This window comes from Pinus tabuliformis, chromosome J (assembly GCF_031772625.1).
Source record: "Pinus tabuliformis cultivar Carrire ecotype Pingquan chromosome J, CPIR1, whole genome shotgun sequence".
In the NCBI taxonomy this organism is placed as follows: Eukaryota; Viridiplantae; Streptophyta; class Pinopsida; order Pinales; family Pinaceae; genus Pinus; species Pinus tabuliformis.
In genome coordinates this window covers 1325438971-1325465559 of record NC_142295.1, presented here as the reverse complement: position 1 = coordinate 1325465559, position 26589 = coordinate 1325438971, and positions in this window count along the sequence as shown.

Here is a 26589-nt window from a genome sequence, read left to right as displayed (position 1 = left end):
ATAATTGTTCGATGAACAGTTTTGTTGAGGGCTTTCACTTGAATAAGGAAAGCTAGTTGGGCTGGTAACTGAGGATCGTACCCTTTGTGGTCAAAGGATACAAGATTGGAGTCCTTAGGATCAACCCCACCAATGGCTGATAACAAAGCCTGCCTTTGGGATGGGCAATTTTGTAGCACCTCAAGAGTCGACATAGCGGATGGCGATTGGGCCAAATCTTCCACTATGTTATAATGCTGTGCTGCTCTAGCGCGGGGATTAAACGTCGACTTTTGTACTACTCCCTTTGGTGGTTTTATTGTTAATTCAGGAATGTTGGGTGGCACAACTTCTGTTGAAGTTGTTGTCGAACTACTTGGTTGATCTTTATCCTTGTCGTTCGACAGCTGCGGATTCCCGTAATCTTTGTTCCTTGTTGAAATCAAAGCATCATTTTGCTGCTTCGAAATCGACAACATTAGCACTTGAGACGGGGAAGCATTTCCACTATCAACCAGATTTGTTCCTGGATTTGGGAACGGATCAGTTAACACGGCTGAGGTTTTCGAATTTTTAAAGAATTTCTTAAGCTCAGCTCTGTGTGGACAATCTGCATTCCAATGATCCCCATCACATATATAGCATGGATTTTTTGGTTTCCTATTTCCAGGAGGGTTTGAAGAAGATTTTTCAGGTGATGAGTCATCTTGTTTCTTCTTCTTCCCTTTGCTTTGTTTCTTCTTGCTTCCTGGTTGTTTGGTTTCTTTGCCCTTATCTGCTGATACGACATTTACTTCCGAAGCAAGAATTTCGTCTTTTGCATTTTGATCTGAAATCTTACGGGCTTTCTTGGATGTAGCCTTTGTCGATTTCGCGTTTGTAGTGCCAATCACGGCATCGCCGGCGTGAGAGTCATTGTTCGATTTAGGAGGAGGAGGAATTGAGAATTCCGGTCTAGGGGCGTCAGGTATTTTGTCGTAGAGCGTGCCAGACTGAGTATAGACCAAGTCTAGATATTGCGCACGAGCGATAACTTTCTCTTCTGTTACGACTCCCCCCTTTGCCACATCTTCCGTGATGGCAGGAAGCAATGACTTGATAAACCATTCAGCTAATAGCTGATCGGGAACGTACGTTTTTACCATCCTACGACGATGTCGCCACTCATGTATATGATCAGATATGTGAGTGGCCGTTGTCTGTTTGAAGTTGGTTAGGATTTCCGTTCCCGTTTCATACCTTATCGGTAATTGAAAATGGGTTAAAAATTCGTGGCTAAGGTACTGAAATTGTCGAATGAAGCTCTAGGCAATTCAATATACCATTTTGCCGCTGGACCCGTTAACGTCCTCTGAAAGAGGCGAAGCCTTATCGAATCATCATTCAGTGTGTTTGATGAACACCATAGATGAAAAGTCATCACGTGATTCGATGGATCTTCACCTGGATTTCCATTAAATTTAGGAATATCTGATGGAAGTTTGTGTGGAATCGCTGGCCACCAAGGGGCGTAAGCAATTGGATCGTTCGTTAACCGGTGTAAATCAGGTAACTCGGTTGCCACGAATGGTAACTGTTGATTCAGGTTAGGTGAAGCATACCCAGGGTATGATGGAATTGCCTGAGCAGTTGGCCTTTGCATACCCACATAATGTAGTTGATGCTGGTACGACTGATACGGTTGGTGGACATGACCATTGTAAAGTGGTTGATTTTGAATGTACGGTTGTCCACTGTTCGCAAAGATCTGCTGCTCAGAACCTTGGTATACTTGTTGGAATTGTGGTTGTTGGTATTGCACCAGCCACGGTTGTGAAGCCATGTTCTGTTGTGCTATACTAACTGTTGGACCAAGATGTGGGGTAATTGTACCCGTTTGGACCTGTGTCGCCCCACTAGTCGGTGATTGTGGTTGAGTCACAGGGTCAAGGGGTTGTTGCATTACAACCTGAGAAATCTGAGGTTGACATACAACAGGCAGCGTTTGAACTTGTGACACTGTTACAATAGCCGGTGTTGTCGGGATGTTCGACATAGGTACACATTGTTGCATAGAATACACAACCCTTGGTTGTTGGGGTAGCATAGGTACCCAACTACTTGACGTAACTCTAGTATAACCTGAATACTGTTGTGAACTCCCGTATGGATCTTTCTTAGAAGTTTGCCTTTTTGGATCACCACGAGATGTAGATACAATTCCTAAATGCAGTCTAAATATGATAAGCAATCTTTTATCTCTTTTCAACAATGAAAATCCTAGCTACAAGGGGAAAAGAAAGACACAATCTTTTCTCAAAGAGCATAGAGCACACTGTAAATGCACTTTTCCTAAATCAACATACAAACTGTCAAAATGAAAATGCACATATGCATGTATTTGTTTTCACTTTCTTAATATTGATGCCTAAAAAGAAAGCTGTTGTACAAATTTGAATTCGATTTCAAGTGAAAAACACAAACAAGCTTCTTTCGAAATGAAAAAGACGATTACGACACTTTATGATTTTGAAGCAAATACTTGTTTCGACACTAGAAATTCATAAATTCAAACCAAAAGACAAAAGTAAAAGCGTAATCAACTGTGAACAGCAAACAAACTCACTCCTAAGATCAAAACGACACTTACGATAGGTCTAGATCTAAGGGCGACAGTATGACTAGTTTACTTTTGTAATGGGAAACTGCAAATGATGTAACAAATACACAAAAACAAATACAGTTTCTTTTATACAACTGAGGCGGAATTAAGGCAAAGAAAAGGGGTTTTCAGATAGGTACACACACTGATAACAGGCTGCAAAAAACAGAGATAAAACTGAGCAAAAAGAAGCAGAGAACCACAGCTGCACAAGGCAAAGGTTGATCAGCGCACCCCTTGCACAGAGAAACTGAATTGCAGCGCAGGTAGCCCTCTCGGGACCTGCGTTGAAATGCAGAACCTCTTCACAGAGCCTGCGCTGAAGCAGAAACGAGAATTGTCTCTGGGTTCTGGGTCACGGTTTGCAGTTTAATCTACGGTTTTTGGCCGGATAAAAGCTATCAATAAGGTACAATTAGGAGGATGATTTAAAGGAGGACTAAGAGCTATCACAAAGGGTAGTTAGAGCATTTGTGGATCAGCTTGTTCAGATCATAAACAGGCCGAGTGAGTGGACTAGAGTGGCAGATCTCTACTTTGCATTTGTAAATGGCAAATGCAGTTCGATTCGGCACTCCTGAGTTTATGAGATGAACAACAATAGAAACACAAATAAACTAACTAGATACGATCCCCAGCGGAGTCGCCAATTTGTTGTTGGGAAAAGTATCTATTCAGAACGCCCCTATCCCACTCTAAGGTGTGATAGTGCCTTAGCAACAAACAAGGAAAACTACTTGAGTATTCTTCTTTATGAAATGTAAATGAGGAGAAAGGATGTAACTAACCTGTGTCTTTCGCTAGTTTGTTGATCCAATCGCTCCTCTCTTCAATAGCTCCCTGCTCCCTGCTCCCTCACCGGCCCAGCTTCACCGAATTCCTGCAAGATCACAAGAGAGAGAAACTACACAAAGATATAGATATACATTCATAAAAAACTCAGGATCAGATTAAGCTAAGCATGCAAATATAACAAAACATCATTGATACACAACATGTAGGAGAAACTCAAATAGTTTATTGATAGAATAAGAAAGTCCAAGAGGAGATACAACCAAGTGAGTCCCGATCCAGCATCTACCTCCTAGCAAAGGAATCCCTTCCTCTCCTCCAACAAAGCATAAATCACCCAATGTACTAATCTCAATCTCAAACCAACAGCAATTCTCTGCAAAGTACAAAATTCCAGCCTCTGGATCTCTGGGATGAGGGATCCATATATAGATGTAAGCAGAGAGGATGAGTCAGCTTATGTTTTGACTTGTGGCTTCTCTCTGTCAGTTCTTGCTTCCACTTGGAGGCTGAGAGCCTCTTACTCATCACTGGTCGAATTCATTGAGGCAAGTGTCATTGGAGAAGATTCTGGAAGCTTCCAGTGTCTGTACACCTCGCGGAATGACACTGCCATTTGGCATTTCTCGCTCAGCGCACCCTGGTAGTGCATTTAGGTGCGTTGCAACGCACCTAGCTAGTGTACTGGGGTGCATTGCAACGCAGGCAGCTAGTAGAGCATCTGAATTGATCCTGAATTAACTGATTCTGAGTGGTTTTTGGTGGAGAACTTCTGGGAGAAGCTGTCATTGGTTGACCTTGTTCCTTTAGGAGCTGTAACAACATCTTTAGGGACTTTGGATCCCTTGGATTATGGACATTTCATGCTCAAAGTTGTAAGGCACAAAAATGTCTATAACAATGTTCTTTTGGGATGTGAGTATTAAATTGAACGTGTTTACTGCGTTCCCCACACTTGGAGTCTCTTTGGTTGCAACAGTTTCTTGTTTTTCTTCTACATGCTCGATCTGCTCATCATCCATTACCACATCAATAATATGTGTAGCAAGAACTCTCATGGAATGATTCCATTGCGGGCATGTTTTCTCAGAATGATATTCTTGATGATATGAATAGTATTGGTCTATGCCCATGCTTTCAATATTCAATACCATGTTCAAGATTTGCATAGAATTAGTTGGTTGGTTGTTTCTACTATCAGAATTTGCAGTCCTTCTGAACATGTTGAACTTGGTAGACTTTTTTCTCACGGTGATCTCACTCTACCTTTGTTTCAGCTCTACTAGCTCATTTGACATAGTATTGACATTACGGGTCAAGCTTTCAAGATAAACAATTCCTTTCTCTTTGGCCTTGCTTACGGAAGCCGAAGACATTTTACCCATGTCTTTGGAGCCTTTTTTTGGTTCATCATATACCTCTAATCGCACATAAGTCCTTTTTCAACCGTGATTGCCTCTTCATAATTTTCTGTCAAAGTATGTTTCGTAGTTCTCTTTACAAATTGCACAATGCTGGTTCGAAAGGCAGAAGTGTAATAATCGATGGTGATGGAGTCATGAGGTTTAGTGTTTTTTGGGGAATTATTCAGAATATGGTTAAACCTATGATTGAAATATTTCACTTTTTCTTTTTACTCCATCTTGAGACTGCCCAACTATTTCAACAACATGGCAGGGGTCTTGTCATCAACAAATTTCTCAAGGAAAATTTTCTTAAACCCCTCTAGTTCTAGATGGAATTCAGAGGAAGACTATGATACCACACAACTTCTCTTCCATATAAGGTACACGGAAACAATCTACATGCAACATCATCATAGTGTGCCTCAAGTGTTTGCAGATGAAGGTAGAATTTCTCTAAATGATCCTCCGCCTTCATTGTTTTTTTAGGGTCATACTTCGTTAGAAGATTTTCTAGATGCCTTGAATTCTTGTGCAACACACCTGGTAGTACAAGTGGGCATCGAGACATCCAATCTGGATCTTGGTCTGCCATGTCTTCTTCATTGTCTCCCCCTTCTTCTTCAAAATATGATTGGTCTTATCCTTGTTCCTCTTCTCTGCCCAACCTGCGTAAAGTATCATCCGAGAGCACTACGTTATCACCATCACCACCATTGAAGGTTGGAGGTTGTTTTTGTTTTTCTATGTTTTTTTTAGAGTCTGCTAACTCTTCAAGCGTGGCGAGAACAAACTCTTCAACTATTGAGACCACTATCCCAATGGGAGTGGTTTGGTTATTCTTAGGAAAATATGGAAGAATTTTTATTCCAGGTTAAATCCAATAGCTCTCACAAACGTTCAAGTGACGGGGATGATGAACCAGAGCTATTCGTATGTGAGTTCATAAGGTTGTGCAGTATCGGGCTGAGAATAGTACCAGCTTCAGGTATGTGCACAGGGGAGTTACTGGGAATGTTACTTCCTTGAATAGAGGAATTAAGATTGGGGTTGGTGGGGTTAGCAGCCATAAAAGTTTGGCTTCCCTCCTAGCGCCAGAAATGTTGACAGTGTTGGACCTGCCAACATTTAGGGGATCTCCCCAATATGAACTCCAAATTAGACCTCACACCGTTTGGTGTAGGAGTCCATCTGGTATAAAGGCTCGTTTTTCAAATCCTTAAATATTTTCCTTGGGTCTAACAGTCAGGAAGATAGAGGGGTGAAATGGTGCCTTTGAAAAGAAAGAAGGTGTGTTTGGGGAGTGTTCAGTTGTAAATTTGTCAAAGTTATTCTACTACAGATAGGGGAGGAAAGTGGGACTCTAAGAGAGAGGTAGTAGTACCACCCAAGAAGAGACACACATGAACCAAAAGGATCCATCTAACATCCATCAGAATAGTCCAGAGAGGATGTGATGGTCGTTACAACCAACAAATGAGAAAGGTTTCTCTAATATCTTGCGGAGTAGTCCACAAGGGTGGGACAAAAATAACGACCATTACAACACATTCCCAATAAGATAGGTACTAAAAGAACCGAAATAGTTCAACTATCTTAGCACATGTGAAAGAAAGCATCAGGTACAAACATCCACAAAATAGTCTTACAAACATTCATAATCCATGCATGAAGAACATGTTGGCCTTAAGGGCTTATTTTATTAAAATAAAAGTTCCAAGACATATGTACACAATGAACACCACTAGATCCAGTAGTGGAGCATTGGACCCACTCCTTGTTGCACAAAAGAACTACCTTATCTCTCTAATGCTTTACAGGAGGAGCCAAGGTGAAAAGTCCTTTGATCATATAATGAGGGGGTATATATAAACAAGTGGTGATGCTTCCCCCTCCTTGTGACTCTTTGACTACCCTTGTGATTGTTTGACTTCCTATGACTTTTCAAATTTACATGAATCTTCATATTCCACACATGTCCTTTGGACTTTCACTTTACAATACATTTATGAAAGATATGTTATGTAATTGGCCACAAGGTGTTGCATGTGACCACTCATGACATGAAATGACATGACACTGCTGACATGGAATACATGACGATGTGGCAATGTCAATCCACTATTGTTGTTGCGTGTTTTTTTCTTCTTTTCACCTCCATATGACTTGGTGATAAGAAATATTCAATGATCTCAAGTCTTGTACAGTAGTCACAAACTAATGTCCTTTCGATTTTCTTGATTGATCAGCTTGTGTGTTTAGCTACAAGTGTGTCTTTTAACATGCTTCCCTCCATCTCCATCTTCATCATCTTGCCATGGTATGAAAAAGTACTGCATCTGCAATTCACTCATGACGAGACGACATTAGTCTGAAAACACCCTAGTCTAAGATAATGCATTTTGATCCATTGACTGAGACGGAACCAGGTGACAGGCTAGGAGAGAAGGCTCAATGACTTTACAGTTGCACATTTCAAGTATCCAGGGGTGAGGTTTGAGCCATGATACTGTACAATGTGTAGTTTAGGCATGACTAAGGGAAAAAACTGCGCAATTATGGGAGCCAGTGGGACAAGCTAAGGGGAAGGGGCACTGAGAGGACATACTGTGTAGTTCTGGGAGGTCAGGGAGGTTGAGCTGCTACACAACTGCGTAATTCAAAGGCTCAAGGAATGAGCTTGAGGCTTTTGATTGCACAATGTGCATTGAAGGCCAAGCTGGGAGGAATGATTGCGCAATTCTAGAGGTCAAGGTTGGAGCTTGGGCATATTTACTGAGCAGTGCAGCAATCCTAGGAGGAAGGAACTACACATTGCACAGTGTCAAGAGGAAAGGTCACAGCTAGTATACTGAAACTACACAATGTGCAGTTCAGGGAGGTTGGGTGAAGCCAAGTTGCTTAGTCGAGAAGCCTACTTAGAAATGGTTAAGTGTAAGATCGACTAAACTGATAAGACTTCGACTATGATATCACACTTAGAATACTTGATGACACAACAACATAGATCACCCAGGACATATCAAAAATGCATTTCTCTCCATGCGACAACTTTATTACCAGTTACAACAAGTGTGACATTTAAGATAGTCTTTGGGACGACCGTGACAACACTTGTGTGAGAATTCTTAAAACTTTGTGAATGAGTGTGACAGATGTTTACATAGTTAGAAAAAATCATATACACAAACATGGGCCCTTGAAACCACTAGAACATGCTTCTTCACATTGTGTGATAGCCAATCATGCCAAAAGACAACAGTTTACCCAACTTGCAAAAGGGAGAAAAATACTTCAAGAAAGGTCATGAAATGAGTTTCGGTGTTTGCGACGAAAATATGAAACACTACAATCTATGACATCAAACCTCGCATAATTAATATCTTGTGTCTCCATTGCAAATTATTTTATCAAAAAGTGTGTCGGTCTTTTTACGTATGTAAAAAATAAAATAAGGTCACGAAGCTTCCATTCTAGAAGCCTCATGGAGGCATCTTTCCGATCAGTGAGGATATAGACTCGAATCCCTACCATAATGGTTCCTATCCCTACCATTGTGGATCTAATTCCTACCTAAGTGAATCTCACACTTCCATACTTAGCCTATAAATACAATAAACTCAAAGGAAAAGGGGTTGGATTTTAAACTTTTGAAGTCTAATTTTACTCTGCTTCAGTATCCATTGAAGGATTTTGAATGCAAGGTTAGAATTGAGGACTATTGGGAGGAAGCTATTAATGTCAAGGCATTAATTGTAGCTCTCTCCTTTTCCCTGGTAATACAAAATATGTTTCTTTCCCACATATGTTTTTTTATTGTGCAAATATTGTAATGGAAGTCCTTGACCATCCATTTAGAATATGTTGATTATTTTATATATCAAATGATTTGATTAGCTATTTGTTGGTGATATTGCAGGTTTTGGCTTTGAGGATCAAAGACAAAATGTGAGCTACAACAAACAAGGAACAAACGAGGATAAACTTCAGATTACGAGGTATATCCTTGTTTACATTTTCAATATAATTCTAGGGAAAACGTGTATATTTTTATGTGTTTTGTTCTAGTGTTTGGTTTTTGAACCTAGGGAGATCATTGTTATCTGCAAGAGCGATTAGTCCACCAATAGTAGGGATTTTCTTTCTAGTTAGGAAAACAACTAAAAGTTTTGATTTGTTCCTTTTTAATCTTTCCCCCTTCTTTAAACCCCCCTATTATATTCATAACCATTTTTATTAAGGCTAAGAATATTTCTCTTAATAACATCAATGTGACCCTATGTTCTTCTAGCTATAAAATGGAATTTTCTAATGAGTAAATGATTTAAACATTCTTACCTTTGTTCAAATATTTGTCCTTAGATTTGATATGTATAATGTTTACACTAGCTTGGTAGAATCATGAACTTTCTCTCTAATACTTGGAACTTCTTAGTGAATTCTTCAACTATCATATCCTTCTAGAATAAGTATATAAGTTTAACATGGTAAGGTTCATCATAGTTACAATCTACTCTCTAAGTTATTTCATCTGCAAACTCACTAAATACCATGTAGGGTTTTATAATTCCATTTCTTGTCACACATGGATTCCCCACACAACTATTGTAATTCCACATTCAATTTATCGTTCTAATTGTGGACATATTTCACCTTCAATTCTAATTTGACCCCACTTAACCATGTGAATACTTCCATTTTACACCAAAAGTTATATTTTGGGATATTGTTTTGGGAATATTTAATGTTCTTGGACAAATTGGCGACTCCGATGGGGACTAGATTATCCATCTTAGTAGTTTATCAGCCTCTTAAGGCATTTCTACATACTGTACTTGTGGTCATTCATTGAGTTTCAGTCCTCTTTCATTGAAAATTGAGTTGAAACTGTGTCAAAATTGCCTTCAGAATTGCTCATTGTCATCAGCGCACTGTCTCTAACTGTTGCCTGCGCTGCAGTGCACTTCTGGCATCGGTACAAAGTGATTCAACACATTGTCTCTAATTGCAGCCTGCGTTGATCCCTTTAGGGTCAATTTCCAATCTAGGAACTGAAATTTTTTACCAATTTTCTCCAGTTTGAATGAGTTGTTGAATGTCAATGATGCTTTGTCTCTGAAATTAGTTTTCATCTCCTTAATTTGGCCCTACTTATATTGGATTGTTGGATGCTTTTTATGTATTTGTTTTATCATTTGCAATCCACTGTCGAAAGGTAGTTTTGATCGATTGTTTTGTCGATAGAAAAGTGTCGTAAAATCGTCATTTTCTTCGAAAATTGAAGTGTCATAAAGTCTTCCTTCATAAATAATCGATTGATTTATTTGTGCATTTGATTTGTATTTTCATTTAAAGTGTCAAAAATCTTCATTTCTTTAAAATTGAAAGTGTCGTACAGTCTTCCTTTCCCTTTTAAAAGAAATTGTCACAAATCATCATTTTTTATGAAAAGAGTTATGAATCGTTTGTGCATTAGTTTTTCTTATTGCATCATTCACATTAAGAGAAACTGAAAAGAAATACATGCAATTTGCATTTTAGAGTTTGAGTTTGTGTGTTTAAAAGGAATGGTTTAGGGAATTGCATTAGTTTGTGCTCTTTGTTGCTTGTTCAAAAAGTACTTGTATGCTCTATCCCTCATAGCTAGGATTTTCATTGCTGAAATTAAATGGAAAGAGTGCTTCTCATTCTAGTTGCATCATTAGGAATTTCAGAATACATCATGCAGTGAACTTGAAAGGAAAATTTATAAGCAAGATCAACTTAAAATGAACATCAATTTATCTGATAACGCATTGGAACTTAACAAAAAACGTCTAAAGATCTAGGCTAGAGACGTGTTCCGACGTCTTTAAACCTAGTGCTATCGTTTTCATTGAAGGTTGGGTAATTCCTCCTCTCTGATTCGATAAGTGCTAGTAAGGACTTGTGTGTTGGAAATAATACTGAGAGGGGGGGGTGAATCAGTATTATCACATTAATAAAACTTTTTCATTTCCATAATCAGATTCATATATGCTACTTCCACAACTCCTTATGATTAAGTTAATTAATCTTCAATGAGTGCATTAGAACTTTATCAACCATATTATCAGTTAACAAATGCAGTAACATAGAATAGATCATCACACATAAGGCACACACATGAACACCATGATATAAGGTGGAAACCCAATGCGGGAGAAAACCACCTGCTGCAAGTCATCTCAATCTTCTTCTTAATAAGAAAATCCTTTTACAATATTTGTACTGGTGCAATCTTATACCAGTACGGGAGCTACAACCCCCTTTGCTCTTGTACTAGCCGATCCATTTACTAGTACGCAGGCTACTACCTGCTATAATGCTCCAAAGATCTCCCTTAGCTTTTGTACTAGCTTAGATACTAGTACGTAGGCGCTGGCCTACATTCTTCTCTCCTCCAGGTACCACGTTTCATCAATTTTTAGACTGGATACACTGAAGCACAACACATAATCTGAAAGGCCACATTTCATCCAATTTTCATACTGGACCCAACAACAACTTTGAAGCTCATAATCAAACAACCTTCTGAATCACCCAATCATCAGATCCATACATATACAAGGATATTATGAGAGTTATCAACCAGATCTAGTACATCAGATCACATGAAGATAAGTCATTTTAAACCGATCCAAAACTGAAGTTAATCATAATCATTCACTCAATCACTGCTGTTATCTGAACATAATATCAGAACCAAACCTCACTTCAACAACCCAGATCATAAAAATGATAAACAGAGATTTTAAGAGAAGTAAGCAGCTTCACCCATGTACTGCCTGCTTACGTAAGCACCCTGCTCAACTGCTCACCTGCTTACGTACGCACCCTGCTCAACTGCTCGCCTGCTTACGTACGCACCCTGCTCAACTGCTCGCCTGCTTACATACGCACTGTATCCATTGAACTGCCTGCGGACCTCCGCACCTGCAACCCTTCTGTGCCTGCGTACCGGCGCACCTGAAACGCTTCGTTCCTGCGTATGTACGCACTTTTCTTTCACTGTACCTGCGTACCTCCGGGCATAGATGATTTCAAGACTTCAAGAATAACCCAGACAGTCAGATCTACAGATCTGAACATGCGCCGAAGAGATCTCAATCCATCAGTAGATTCGCCTTATTTAGATCTAGACATTACTCCCAAGAGATCATAATATTTCAGATCTAGCTCTCATAAGATGTTCAACCCAAAACCTGCACAAGCCAAATGATCTCCTTTGCTTTATATAGGAAAGCTCTTCCTCAAATCATGGATCAATACCACGAGCCGACACCATAATAACACAAATATCGTCGGCTAAATACCAAAGGTTAAACATAAGAAACCCCACGTGTGCTTTTCTTTGCCTTGAAATGTGTGCACTGGGGGTACGCACCTCCTGAATGGGATGACTGCGGGTATGTACACACTTTATGTAACATTGGCCTGCGTGTACGCACCTTCTGTAAGGTGTACCTGCGTACCCCTTATTTTCTTCAATATTTGATAGCTGATCATCAATCTCTGCTGCTGTGATCTATCACCTGAATGGGTTGCCATTAAGGACAACACTTTAGCCATAATGCCAACAATCTCCCCCTTTGAACTTGATGGCAAAGCTTACTAAGAACTTTCCATTTGATTCCTTTGAGCTGTCCTGCATCTATGTATTATGTCACATCTGATATCTCTTCTGTAGATTCATCTAAATGTATATAAGTGAGATGATCTTCTATGAGAGGGTTGCCATCAAGTACAACACATGCATCATAATGCCAACAATCTCCCCCTTTGGACTTGATGGCAACAACACCAAATCACTCTCCCCCTTTGACATCAAGGGCAAAGGGTTATGCTCCCCCTTAAGAACATGCTCTATAAACCAGATCTGCTGAAGTCTCTGAATGAACTCCCCCTTTGTATATGCCATGGTGCTCCAATCTGATAATGCTCTTTCTGAGAACAAGATGAGATGTCTTCTCTGCTATATAGTGTTGTTCATGCTCAAGCTCCCCCTGACTGCAAAAAGATGTTCTACAAGAAGAACATGACTCTATATATCATAAATGACCTTCCTATCACCAAAAGACTCAATGCATACATTCATCACAATGGTGATACATCAAAAGTTTACATATGATATCATTCATCCCAGGCATAGTGGGGAAACAAAGGTCGTTACATGACCTGAAGAGATAACTACAAAAGAGACACACTATTACATAAAGACCAATCACCTAAGATAAATATCAGCAATCAACACTATATGATCTGCTTCATAGTATCTGTCAACATCAACTTGTATTAGTGCATGAATCTCCAAGGTATGAGAAACACCATAGTCATCCAGATCTGCATGAACTAAGAGCCATCAAAAGGAAGCATCTGCATCAATCAACATATGTACGAAACAACCTATCATATAGGTAAGATCTCATCATCATCATGTCTCTAACAATGCAACTTTGAGTAATCACCCAGCCAACAATCCTCATCCATATATGTGCTAAGAATAATAAAGACTCCATGCAAGCACCATCTGATCCAAGAACCATGTGAACAACTCATAACCATGGCAAGATGAATCATAAGCATCATCACCAAGGACCATAATGCCAACAATGCATTAAGAACATATGCTCCCCCTAAACTGGTGTCGTCTGTCAGATCTGATCAATAAGAAGAGTCAGCCAATAAATGCCTTAAGACAGGTACGCAGTTTTTCTTTATCTGCCCTGCGTAGCCACGCACTTCACCTTCTGCTCCCCTGCGTACACCCGCAGATATCCTTCTACCGCTCTGTGTATCCACGCACTGTTTCCTCAACCGCTCTGCGTACTGTCACTGCAGGTACGCACCCAACGACACTACTGCGCCGCGTGCTTTTGCTGTAGGTACGCGCCCAGAGATACTATCGCGCCGCGTACAGTTACTGTGCGTACGCGCCTGAACCTTCGTCGCTCTGCGTACCCACGCAGTTCTCCTTCTTCTGCTCTGCGTACCCACGCAGCTCTCCTATTTCTGCTCTGCGTACCCACGCAGATCTTCTGTTAAACACCTGCGTACTTCTGATTAGGCCCGAATAGGCAGTCCACCAGAGTGGCACAGATGCTCAGATGCCCAGATCTGATCAATTCACTTCCAACTTCACTTGCCTACTGCCTTCAAACAAGCATATACGCGATTGAGCAGTATCCAATTCGCGTATATATGCGACTTCCCTTTATGAAGTTTGCATATGAGATTCAGGACACTGAAGTTTTTTACTTTCAGCTCCCTCTGATTCTGGTATGTCTGTACATTGTGCTTTGCCACCTTTTTCTGACTGTACTTCCTTTTTCCTCCATATCTTCAAGCGTGACATTTTCTCCTTTTGATATGGTGCCCACACTTTGTTCTTGCATTCCTTAGCTATATGTCCAAGCTTGTTACATGCATAACATCTTACATGTTTCATATTCCTCCTGTAACAATCAGCAGCTTTATGACCAAACATATTGCAAGCAAAGCAATATCCATAAAAATACCTTGATTGAGATGACTTGTCTGCATAATGGTCTTGAACTCTTCTTCTTCTACATCTAGCTGCAACATGTCCAAGATTATGACATACATAACATTCAACATTATTCATAGGAGGAGTAAAGGATTTTCTTTGAGGAATCTCTTTCCTTGGTTGATGATGAGATTGATCTTTCATTTCTTCATTGATCACTTTAGATTTCTCTCTAGAATTCCTTGCCTCACCTTGTGAACTAGATTCACCTTCAACAGATTCATGGAAACCAAGACCAGTCTTTATAGCAGGAGACCTTTGACTACTAAGAATATCATCCAAGACTTTAGAACTATCTTGAAATCGTAAAAGCTTTTCCTTTTCTTCTAATTTTCGTTTCAAGATATTTACCTCAACCTGAAGCTGTTCTTCCTTTTCAAGAGATTGCTTTTTCAAATCTTCTTCAGCTTTCCTTCCTTCTTCCATTTGTTCCCTTAGTTTGAGAATCTCCTTTTCTTGTTCTTCATTCACATCCTGCTGCATTTGACGAACTCGGAAAGCACATTCTAGTTGAGATTTTAAGCTGGTGACTTCGTTTTCTTGTTTTGCAATAGCTTGGAGTAGATCTGTATTCTGCTTCTTTGATTCTTCAAGATCTCCTTTTAGTGAGAGGATTGTAGCTTCAAGATTTTCATAGTAGCTGGATCTATCTTTGAGTTTCTTGATGGTTGTGCTTCTTTCGTTGACTTCTTTTCTTAATGATGTCACTTCATGCTGTAATTTTTGACATTGGTCTTCCTTGTCCTTGAGTAGCTTTCTTACCTTGTTTCCTTCTTCTAGTTGGGCCTTTAGTTTGGTAGCTTCTATTTGAAATCACATTCCCTTTTGTTCAATAGATCTTGTTGATCTCTAATTTTGTCTGTCAGCCTTTTAAATTCTGCCTCCATTTGATATCTTTCTTGTTCACCCATAAGAGCAAATTCAGTAGTTTCGCTGTCACTTTCATCTCTTCCAAAAGGAAAGATAGCTGGAACATCAGAGGATAATATATTCATACCTGATAATGATTCTGAATCTGAAGAGCTTCTTATACCTAATCCCCAATCGATTCTCCCACTGTCATAGTTCTTCTGAGATGACTTATTTTTCTTAGTTTCTTTCTTCTTAAGCTTCTTTCCCATTGTTCCACGGATCTCCTTCAAGCGATCAAGCTTCTATCAAAGGACCTGCTCTGATACCAATTGTTGGAAATAATACTGAGAGGGGGGGGGTGAATCAGTATTATCACATTAATAAAACTTTTTCATTTCCATAATCAGATTCATATATGCTACTTCCACAACTCCTTATGATTAAGTTAATTAATCTTCAATGAGTGCATTAGAACTTTATCAACCATATTATCAGTTAACAAATGCAGTAACATAGAATAGATCATCACACATAAGGCACACACATGAACACCATGATATAAGGTGGAAACCCAATGCGGGAGAAAACCACCTGCTGCAAGTCATCTCAATCTTCTTCTTAATAAGAAAATCCTTTTACAATATTTTTACTGGTGCAGTCTTATACCAGTACGGGAGCTACAACCCCCTTTGCTCTTGTACTAGCCTATCCATTTACTAGTACGCAGGCTGCTACCTGCTATAATGCTCCAAAGATCTCCCTTAGCTTTTGTACTAGCTTAGATACTAGTACGTAGGCGCTGGCCTACAATCTTCTCTCCTCCAGGTACCACGTTTCATCAATTTTCAGACTGGATACACTGAAGCACAACACATAATCTGAAAGGCCACATTTCATCCAATTTTCATACTGGACCCAACAACAACTTTGAAGCTCATAATCAAACAACCTTCTGAATCACCCAATCATCAGATCCATACATATACAAGGATATTATGAGAGTTATCAATCAGATCTAGTACATCAGATCACATGAAGATAAGTCATTTTAAACCGATCCAAAACTGAAGTTCATCATAATCATTCACTCAATCACTGTTGTTATCTGAACATAATATCAGAACCAAACCTCACTTCAACAACCCAGATCATAAAAATGATAAACAGAGATTTTAAGAGAAGTAAGCAGCTTCACCCATGTACTGCCTGCTTACGTAAGCACCCTGCTCAACTGCTCGCCTGCTTACGTACGCACCCTGCTCAACTGCTTGCCTGCTTACGTACGCACCCTGCTCAACTGCTCGCCTGCTTACATATGCACTGTATCCATTGAACTGCATGCGGACCTCCGCACCTGCAACCCTTCTGTGCCTGCGTACCGGCGCACCTGAAACGCTTCGTTCCTGCGTATGTACGCACTTTTCTTTCACTGTACCTGCGTACCTCCGGGCATAGATGATTTCAAGACTTCAAGAATAACCCAGACAGTCAGATCTACAGATCTGAACATGCGCTGAAGAGATCTCAATCCATCAGTAGATTTGCCTTATTTAGATCTAGACATTACTCCCAAAAGATCATAATATTTCAGATCTAGCTCTCATAAGATGTTCAACCCAAAACCTGCACAAGCCAAATGATCTCCTTTGCTTTATATAGGAAAGCTCTTCCTCAAATCATGGATCAATACCACGGGCCGACACCATAATAACACAAATACCGTCAGCTAAATACCAAAGGTTAAACATAAGAAACCCCATGTGTGCTTTTCTTTGCCTTGAAATGTGTGCACTAGGGGTACGCACCTCCTGAACGGGATGACTGCGGGTATGTACGCACTTTATGTAACATTGGCCTGCGTGTACGCACCTTCTGTAAGGTGTACCTGCGTATCCCTTATTTTCTTCAATATTTGATAGCTGATCATCAATCTCTACTGCTGTGATCTATCACCTGAATGGGTTGCCATCAAGGACAACACTTTAGCCATAATGCCAACATTATGCTCCCTGTACCATCGAGTATATATTGGGAGACCCTAATAGGTTGAAATCCTTTATCCCTAGGAAGCCAAGTCTGTCGCCTTACCGATCACAACGCACCGAACACAACATTTGGGAAGATTGACTGTTGTACGTAAAGTCCTTGGTCATTTCCCTTTCATTTATCACCAAGGTGTATATTGCAGTTTTACGATTTGTCTGGTAAACCCTCTTGTCTATAATGTCCAGAGCAGTCACTTTCGTTCCTTTTCGACTTTTTAAAGGTAAAAGGATCATCTAAGCACTTGTCATTTCAGGCTTATTAAACATTGAAGGCGACTATAGTCATCTTTTGTTTTTTCTCGACTCTTTAAAAATGAAAAAGCGAAGTTATATTCCAGTGTCGTAAAAAATTAATTGACCACGAATAACATCCTCATTCCTTAGTTGATTTTAAGTTGATAAAACTAATCAGCAATCGCAGAGGAACATCAACCCAAACCCTGCCGTTCACAGAGAACAACGAGCCAACCGCCTTTGCCTCCCGAAGCGACACTAATTCAGACAAAGCGGTCTCATTTAATTGAGTCTAGTATGTCAAGAACTCCTAGTTCTTCATCTGGGTTACCTGAAATGTTTGTTTCAGTAGCTACAGAGACTCTAGTTACTCCAACTATTTCTGGTACATCCGTTCCTAAGGAAGAAGTTTCACAATTACCTGAGGACATTAGCACTGATCCTAGTGTAACAGTAACCGAGGTTGTCCAACAACAAGTTGATACTCAACTTGAAATTGTTCAACAAGAAAGTGCTTTTGAACTTGAAACAGCTCAACCAGGAGTTGGTCCAGAATCTATCCCAATTCCAATAGAAGTTACATCTGAACCTAAAGTTGTTCAGTAACCTCCCTTTGAAACTGTTGTTCATTTACCTGAACATATGGACTTCGAATTTCAACATTCAGAAGTTGTTACCCCTCAGACATCAATCATTGTTGAAACTACTCTTTCATCAACACTAGAAATCTTTTACGGACCTGACGGTCAAGTTCTTCCACCAGATTTGATTGCCATAGAGGAGGAATTAGTAGAAGATTCCACACCTGGAACCCCGTTTCACCTTGGAATTGGACTTAATCTGTATCCTACTACTCCTTATTACTTTGCTTCATCTGATCCTACTTCCTTTCAAGTGGCCGTCGAATCTTTAGGACAACTTTTGGGTTAGTTAACTATGGCTGAACAACCGTTAACATCCAATATTGTATCATCTGATGTAGCTATAGCAGAATCTTCTGTTGTAACTCCTTCGATGTTTTCTACCACACCTGAGTCGCACCTGTATGGTGAATCGTCCGTCTCGATTGGTTACCAATCATTGTCAGGAACCCACTCAGGGGTTGCTTCTGCACCATGGTCATCACCCATGTCCTCAACCGGAATTTTATTTGGTTCTTCTCTAATGGGAACTCAATAGTCTGATCCTGCACATCAGTATCAGGCTGGGCAATCTGGTCATCAAAGACATGTGTATCCATTAAATACTGGATTGCCACCATATGGAGAGAAATATGCTTATTCACTGTATCCTCCTTATTCCGAAGGACAACCATATGGTAATTTCCCACAATATTCAAGTCAACCTGGAATTAGAGTTTGTCAATGGCAACCAGTAATGCCAACTCAACCAAGGCTTGTGTATCCAACACAACCAATGCAAACTATGTCAAATATTCCTACTACACCTGTTGTTACTACTGTGCCACAGTCACAAGCTCAAACTGTTGTATCTCAACCAGTACAAACTGATCCTTCTTCCTTGCAACCACAAGTTTCAAGTCAAGAGGTTCAAGTTTCTCAAGTTGTTATACAACAACCACTTGTTTCTGGAGCTCAACAACAACCTCAGGTTAGTATACCTTTATTTGGACTGACCCAGGCTTACACTGGAATAGTTGATTCACAACTTGGTCAACCTTTCATTGCTGGGCAACAACAATTGTCTCAACAACCGTGGTTGCCACAATTCCAACAACCCCAATTCCAACAGTTCCAACCTTAGTTTGGACTTGGTTCACAAGCTCAACCTGGTTTTGGTCAATATCAAGCTTACAAAGGTCTTGGGCAACAAGGCTTTGCAAGTTATGGACAACCACAAATTCAGTCTAGTTATCAACAACCACCTTATACTGGTTTTGTTCAACAACCATACCAAGGTTACCAAATGCAAATGCCCTATGTTGGTATGCAAAGACCTATTGCATAGGAAATTCCATCATATCCTGGGTATGCTCAACCTCAATTGAATCGACAGTTTCCATTCGTAGCAACTTTAGAATTACCAGATTTAAACCAGATCACTAATGATCCAATCACATATGCACCTTGGTGGCCGGTAATTCCACATAAGTTACCATCTGATATTCCAAAGTTTAACGGAAATCCTAGTGAAGACCCATTGAATCATGTTATGACCTTTCATTTATTGTGTTCATCCAACACTTTGAATGATGATTCAATCAAACTTCGTCTTTTCCAAAGAACACTTACTGGTCCAGCTGCTTAATGGTACATTGAATTACCAAGAGCTTCTTTCAATAACTTCACCACTTTAGCCACTACCTTTTTGACCCACTTCCAGTTACCTATCAGATACAAAATTGGAACAGAACTCTTGACCAACTTTAAACAGACTACCTCCACCCATATATCATATCATATTCATGAGTGGCGATGCCATCATCGAATGGTTAAGACATACGTTCCTAATCAGATTTTAGCTGGGTGGTTCATAAAGTCATTGTTGCCATCAATCACCGAGGATGTGGCAAAAGGTGGAGTTGTCACAGAAGAGCAAGTTATCGCTCATGCCCAATACTTGGATTTGATTTACACATAATCCAGCACACTCTATTACAAAATTCCCAGTGCACCTAGACCAGCTTACACTGTTCCACCACCTCCACAATTGAATAATGACTCTCATGCTGGTGACGGTGTGATCGGCTCTTCAAGCACACAGGCAACAGGAAGACCATCTGGTCAAACTCTTGCCATTTCTAATCAAGCTGCAAATGCATCATGAAACATTCATGCCTCTAAGATTAATGTCGTGTCATCTGACAAAGGCAAAAATCCAAGGCAACCAGGAAGTAAGAAAAAGGGGAAGAATAACAAAAATAAATAGGAAAATTCCACTCCAGAGAAATCATTTGATTCCCCTACTATGGCTAGGAAACCTAGTTATCCATGTCTAATATGTAATGACAAGAATTATACAAGAGATTGTCCACATCGCTCTGAGGTCTCTAAACTTTTAAAGACTTCAACCACATCAGCAGTGTTGACAGATCTGTTTCCTACCCCAGAGATACATTTGGTTGCAATTGACAATGCTTCCACATCCCAAGTACTTATGTTATCCATCACAAATCCACAAAATGATGTTTTGGTGTCAACAAGAAACAAAGATTATGGAAATCCGTTGTCATCGAATAACCAGGCCACTGATCAACCTAGTACTTCGACCTCAACTTCACCTGAAGTTGTTCCACCAATTGTACCTGAATTGACAATAAAACCACCAAAGGGAGTTGTGCACAAATCAACATTCAATCCTCGTGCTCGAGCAGCTCAAAACTATAATATAGTGGAAGATCTGGCTCAATCACCTTCCGCTATGTCGACACTTGAGGTGTTGCAAAACTGTCCCTCCCAGAAACAAGCTTTATTGTCAGCAATAGGTGGAATAGATCCTACGGATTCAAATCTTGTGGTTTTTAACCATGCGGGATATTCACCACAGTTACCGGCGCAATTATCTTTCCTAATACAAGTAAAAGCTCTTAATAAAAATGTTCACCGAACTATTATTGATGAGGGGGCATCTACTTGCATTATGTCCATGAGCTGCTGGAAAACACTTGGTTCACCGCCTTTGTCACAATCACCAACTACGTTAAAAGCCTTTGATGGAAGAACTTATACTCCATATGGGATTTTGAGTAACTTGCAAATCGAACTAGGGGGCAAGACAGTAACTATTGACGTTGAGGTAGTTGATGGACTACTTGATTACAAAATTTTACTAGGAAGGCCTTGGGTATATGCTATGGCTACTGTCGTTTCCACGTACTTTCGTACAATTGCATTTCCTTTCAAGGGTGGAATCATATTCATTGATCAACTAGCCTTTTTTGCCAATAGTTCACAGGCTACAGGAAGCATTCCGTTGATACACAGAAACCCATTGTCACTTCAAAGTGTTGGAGTAGGTCTCCTCAAACATCCATCTCTGATGGGCACTTTTACCATCTCGTCACCATTTTGTTTGGCGGAAGTGGCAAGAGTGGAGACTTGCAACATGATTTCTTCGACATCATCTGATTTTACAAAGATTTCCAACTACTTTGAAATTGATAGTCATAGTGAGGGGTTGTCGTTTAGCCCCATTGAATCATCATAGCAATCAATTTTTTGGCCTTGTGCGGCAAACCCTAATCAACACTCGACAATTTTATGGGTAGATAGGTCGTTAGAATACGGTACCATCCTTTTTCACATATACATTCTACGGACGAAGGAATCATCAAATCAATGATGATAGGAGAGACGTTGTGGGAGGATTATCATCATCGATCCCACCTTCGAGATGAAAATGAAGATTATTCAGATGAACTAAATCACCCATCGATCATTGGTTTCTTGTCAAATTTTGTAAATACTGTAGATTCTGAGAGTGATTTGTCCAACATAGAAAAAACAATTTCTATAAACATTTCGACTAAGCCTAACATTGTAGAAAACATTCATGTCGGAAAATCCTATTCTTCGTTGGAACTTGATACTTATTGTGCTCTTTTTCGCGAATTTCGAGATATCTTTGCATGGTCTTACGAGGAGATGTCGGGCATGGACTCAAGTATTGTTGAACATGAGATTAAAATGTACCTTGATGTCAAACTAGTATGATAGCGGCTTCGACCTGTTCATCCTAAGAAAGCTGCTACCATTAAAGCAGAGGTTGAAAAACTTTTGCGTGTTGGATTCATTTTCCCTGTACCTCTTACTGATTGGGTATCTAATATTGTTCTAGTGATGAAAAAACAAGGGACAATTCGAGTGTGCGTCGATTATAGGGATGTAAACCAAGCATGTCTAAAGGACAATTATCCTACACCTTTTATCGACCAGATTATTGACGAATGTGACGGATGTGAAATCTTTTCATTCATGGATGGATTTTTTGGCTACAATCAAATCAATATCCGCCCACAGGACCAATCAAAAACTAATTTTATATGTCCATGGGGCACATTTGCTTATCGAAAGCTACCTTTTGGTTTGAAGAATGCAGGGGCTACATTTCATAGGGCGATGAATTATGCCTTCCATGACATCAAGCACATTGTTCAACCTTATCTTGATGACTTGCCTGCTCATTTGTGAAAACGGATTGATCACCCACAACATTTGAGAGCAATATTCTTACGATGTCAACACTACAAGATAAGACTCAATCCACATAAATATGGGTTTTGTGTTGGCTCTAGTTGGTTGCTTGGATTCGTAGTTTCAAAAGATGGAATTCGACTCGATCCCATTAAGGTTAAGGGAATCCTTGACTTGCCTCCACCTTCAAACTTGTTACAGATACAAAGACTTCAAGGGAAGGAAAACTTTCAGAGGAGGTCCATTCCAAACTATGCTGAATTAGCTAAAGGTTATACACGTCTATTGAAGAAATGGGTACCCTTCCATTGGGACCAAGTTGCGCAAGCTTCTTTTGATACTCTCAAAGATTCCCTAATTAGAGCATCATTAATGTATGCCCCAAATTATCAAAAATACTTTTACCTATATCTCGCCGCTGCAAATACAACCATTGGTATAGTTTTAGTTCAAGAATAAAGTGGAACTAAACATCCTATTTACTATTTGAGTGGTAATCTCAATGGTACAGAAAGTAAGTATTCATATGTCAAAAGTTAGCCTTGGCAGCCGTTCAAGATGTGAAGAGATTTTTTCATTACATCCTCCTTCACAAAACTACTATTGTATCATATTGCGACCCTATGACATACATTTTGTCACATCAATTGCTGAGGGGAAAATATTCTAAAGGGATAGTTATCTTGCGGGAGTTTGATTTTGAATTCATCAAATCTAAATCAAAGAAATCTCTTGTCTTTGCCGAGTTACTTTGCGATCTTCCCTCATCCTCCAATGATTTAACATCAAAAGCATCAATCTTGGATGAGTCTCTATTTCTGATCTCGTCAAGTGATCCATGGTATGGAGATATACTAGTCTATCTCCAGACCCAAGCTTTTCGGCCTAATACCTCTCACTCTGAACAATGACATACTCGATACCAAGCCAAAGATTATCTGATCATTGGTGATACACTTTATCATCGTGGTGTCGATACGATCTTATGTAGGTGCCTTACTCATGAGGAGGCCGAAAAAGCTTTGAATGAGTGTCATTCAGGTGCTTGTGGGGGGCATTTATCTGGTTACGCAACTGCATAGAAAATTCTATGTGCTGGTTACTTCTGGCCAACCATATTCAAAGATTGCATTCTTGCTATCAGAAGTTGCCATGCTTGCCAAATATTTGACCGTAAAACCAGATTACCACCTGCACCACTACATCCAGTCATTGTTGTTGGCCCATTCGCAAAATGGGGCATTGACTTTATGACATGTAACCCCACCTCGGCCGAGGGGCATAGGTATATTATAGTCGTCATTGACTATTTTACCAAATGGGCCAAGGTGATGCCAACATTGAACAATAGTGGCGAAATGACTGCGCTGTTTTTTTTAACCATGTTGTTGCCAAGTTTGGTGTACCACAATCTATAGTTACATATCATGGGTCACATTTTCGCAACCACATGATGGTCGAATTATCTGCCAAATTAGGACTGTCACATGATAGTTCTACTCCATACTATCCCTAAGCTAGTGGACAAGTTGAGACTATCAACAAAGTCCTTAAGCGCATGTTGGAAAGAATTATTGGAGTTCATAAAAGGAATCGGCATTTAATCCTGTACTCGGCTTTGTGGTCATATTGAACCTCTGTGAGAAATGCGACCGGATTTACGCCTTTTCAGTTGGGGTATGGTTTGGAAGCAGTCTTACCAATCCAATATGAAATCTCGTCTCTCAAACTCGCGATTGACCTGCTACATGACGCTTCTGAAGAAGAAGCATGTTTCTTGGAGTTAATCCATTTGGATGAAACTCATCATGATGCCGCAGTGGCTAACGAGGGGCATAAAAAATGCATCAAGGCACAATATGATAAAAATGTTAAGCCTCGTGTCTTCTCAGAAGGTGACCTGGTCTTGTTGTACGATCAACATTATGATAAACTTGGAGTGGGAAAATTTGAACCACTATGGATGGGCTCTTACATTGTTAAATGTGTGTTGATGAAAGGTGCCTACGAGTTGATGGACTATGATGGGATTCCATTGTCGTAGCCCCGAAACGGGTTTTACCTTAAATGTTACTATGCTTAGTTAAGTGTAGTAAAACCCACTATATATATGCTTTGATTGCATTTGTGTGTGTTCTTTTAGATTTTTTGTTTGGTTAGGTATTCCACTTCGCATTTGTTGTAGATGTCTAACTTTTCAGAACCATTTGTTGGTTATGCTAATGGAGCTAGTCGTAGTACGCAGAATTTATCCTCTGCAGCATGGACCATTTTCACTCCAAGCGGTGAGTTAGTGAGTTTTAGAGGGATATGTATTGGACGATTGACAAATAATATCGCTGAGTATAATGCGTTGATTGAAATCCTCTCTAATGCCATTTCACTTGGCATACGCCGAATCATCATGAGGGTAGACTCACAACTTGTCGTACTACAGCTTACTGGCGTCTATTATGTCTGAAACCCAACAATTCATCGCATGTTCCTTAGAGTTCGTATTTTGGAAAGGTATTTTGAGTTTATTCAATATCAGCATATTTCCATAAATCTAAATGCATTAACTGGGTCTCTAGCGAATTATGTGTTAAATAGACATTTGCGACATTTGTAAAGTAAACATTTTCAATTCACATCATCATTTGAATAGGATTGCATCACTTAACCATAATAAAACTCTGAAAGTAAAATATATAGTTGTATATAAGCTTTTACAAATAGTTTGTGTCCAAGACAAAAATTGGTCATCTGACCCAAAAAACTCAAAAAATGTATGCAGAAAAGCTCCAAGTAAACTAGTGTTGCTCATGATAACAGGTCACCGCCTGTGCTATCATGCGTAGGAGTCTCATCCAACGATTTGGCACACCAATGGTATGGCACTGCAATCGCATAGGTAACTCCTCGATCCGGACATCCAGAATACCCAGGGTTAAACCCTCTATGTGATCCTGCAGCTCATTCAATGTCTCTGCTAAATCCAAGTCCCGCAGAACTGCTCTCCCAACAGCTCTTTGTACTGGCACACATGCCTCCCATTGGCGTCCCACAGGTTGAACAGATCCAACATCTACATACATATAGAAATGTTTTTTTAGTCTTGACAATAATAAAAAAACACAAAAAAGGTAGAAACTTAAAAAAAAAAACAAAAACACTTTGGTTAATCAATTTACCAATAGCACTCCACTGCGCTCCAACCAGTAACACCAGATCTGGATCACCATGGAAATCCATCCCTGAATATGGATATTCTGCGAAGGCCATCTCCTGATGGTCAAACCACTCAAAGAAAGCAGAGGTAAACGAGATCAATGACTGGCCAACATGCCTAGCCATAATATCAACCCACCTCTACATCCGTGGGTCCAGGTATTCCCAGTGAGATGTGTTGTGGCTGCATGAGTGGGATTCTCTCCAAGGCAAAAGAAACCAAGATAGACCCATAACCAAAATTTTTTGTCTTCCCATTCTTTACCTTGGTCAGTTGTTCTTTCATGGATGAAAGAACTGCCTCACACCAGTTGAATACCTTTGGCTCCAAGCACTCCAAAGCATATTGTATATATGACCTGTTTCCCAAATGTAAAGTTGTGCTTCCAGCAAATTTGGTGAGGGTAAATAGGGTTGTTCTCAACGGTAAATCACTGACATCCCTCACCTCCTCTGGTAAATCCTGATAATGAGATGGGGGCACCCACCTCGACATTCCAGTCAGAAAATAAATATCATCGATGGTAAAGGGGATCATTTTACCCCTAACGTGAAAAACCTTATCGGTAGGATCCCAAGGATGAACAAGGTATTGCAAAAGCTCATTTTGTTGTCGCATGCTGGATAATCGAAAATACTTCAGCAACCCACAATTCCTTAAGGCATCAATTTTTATGAAACCAGCTCACAAAAAGATAGAAAAGATAGATCAACG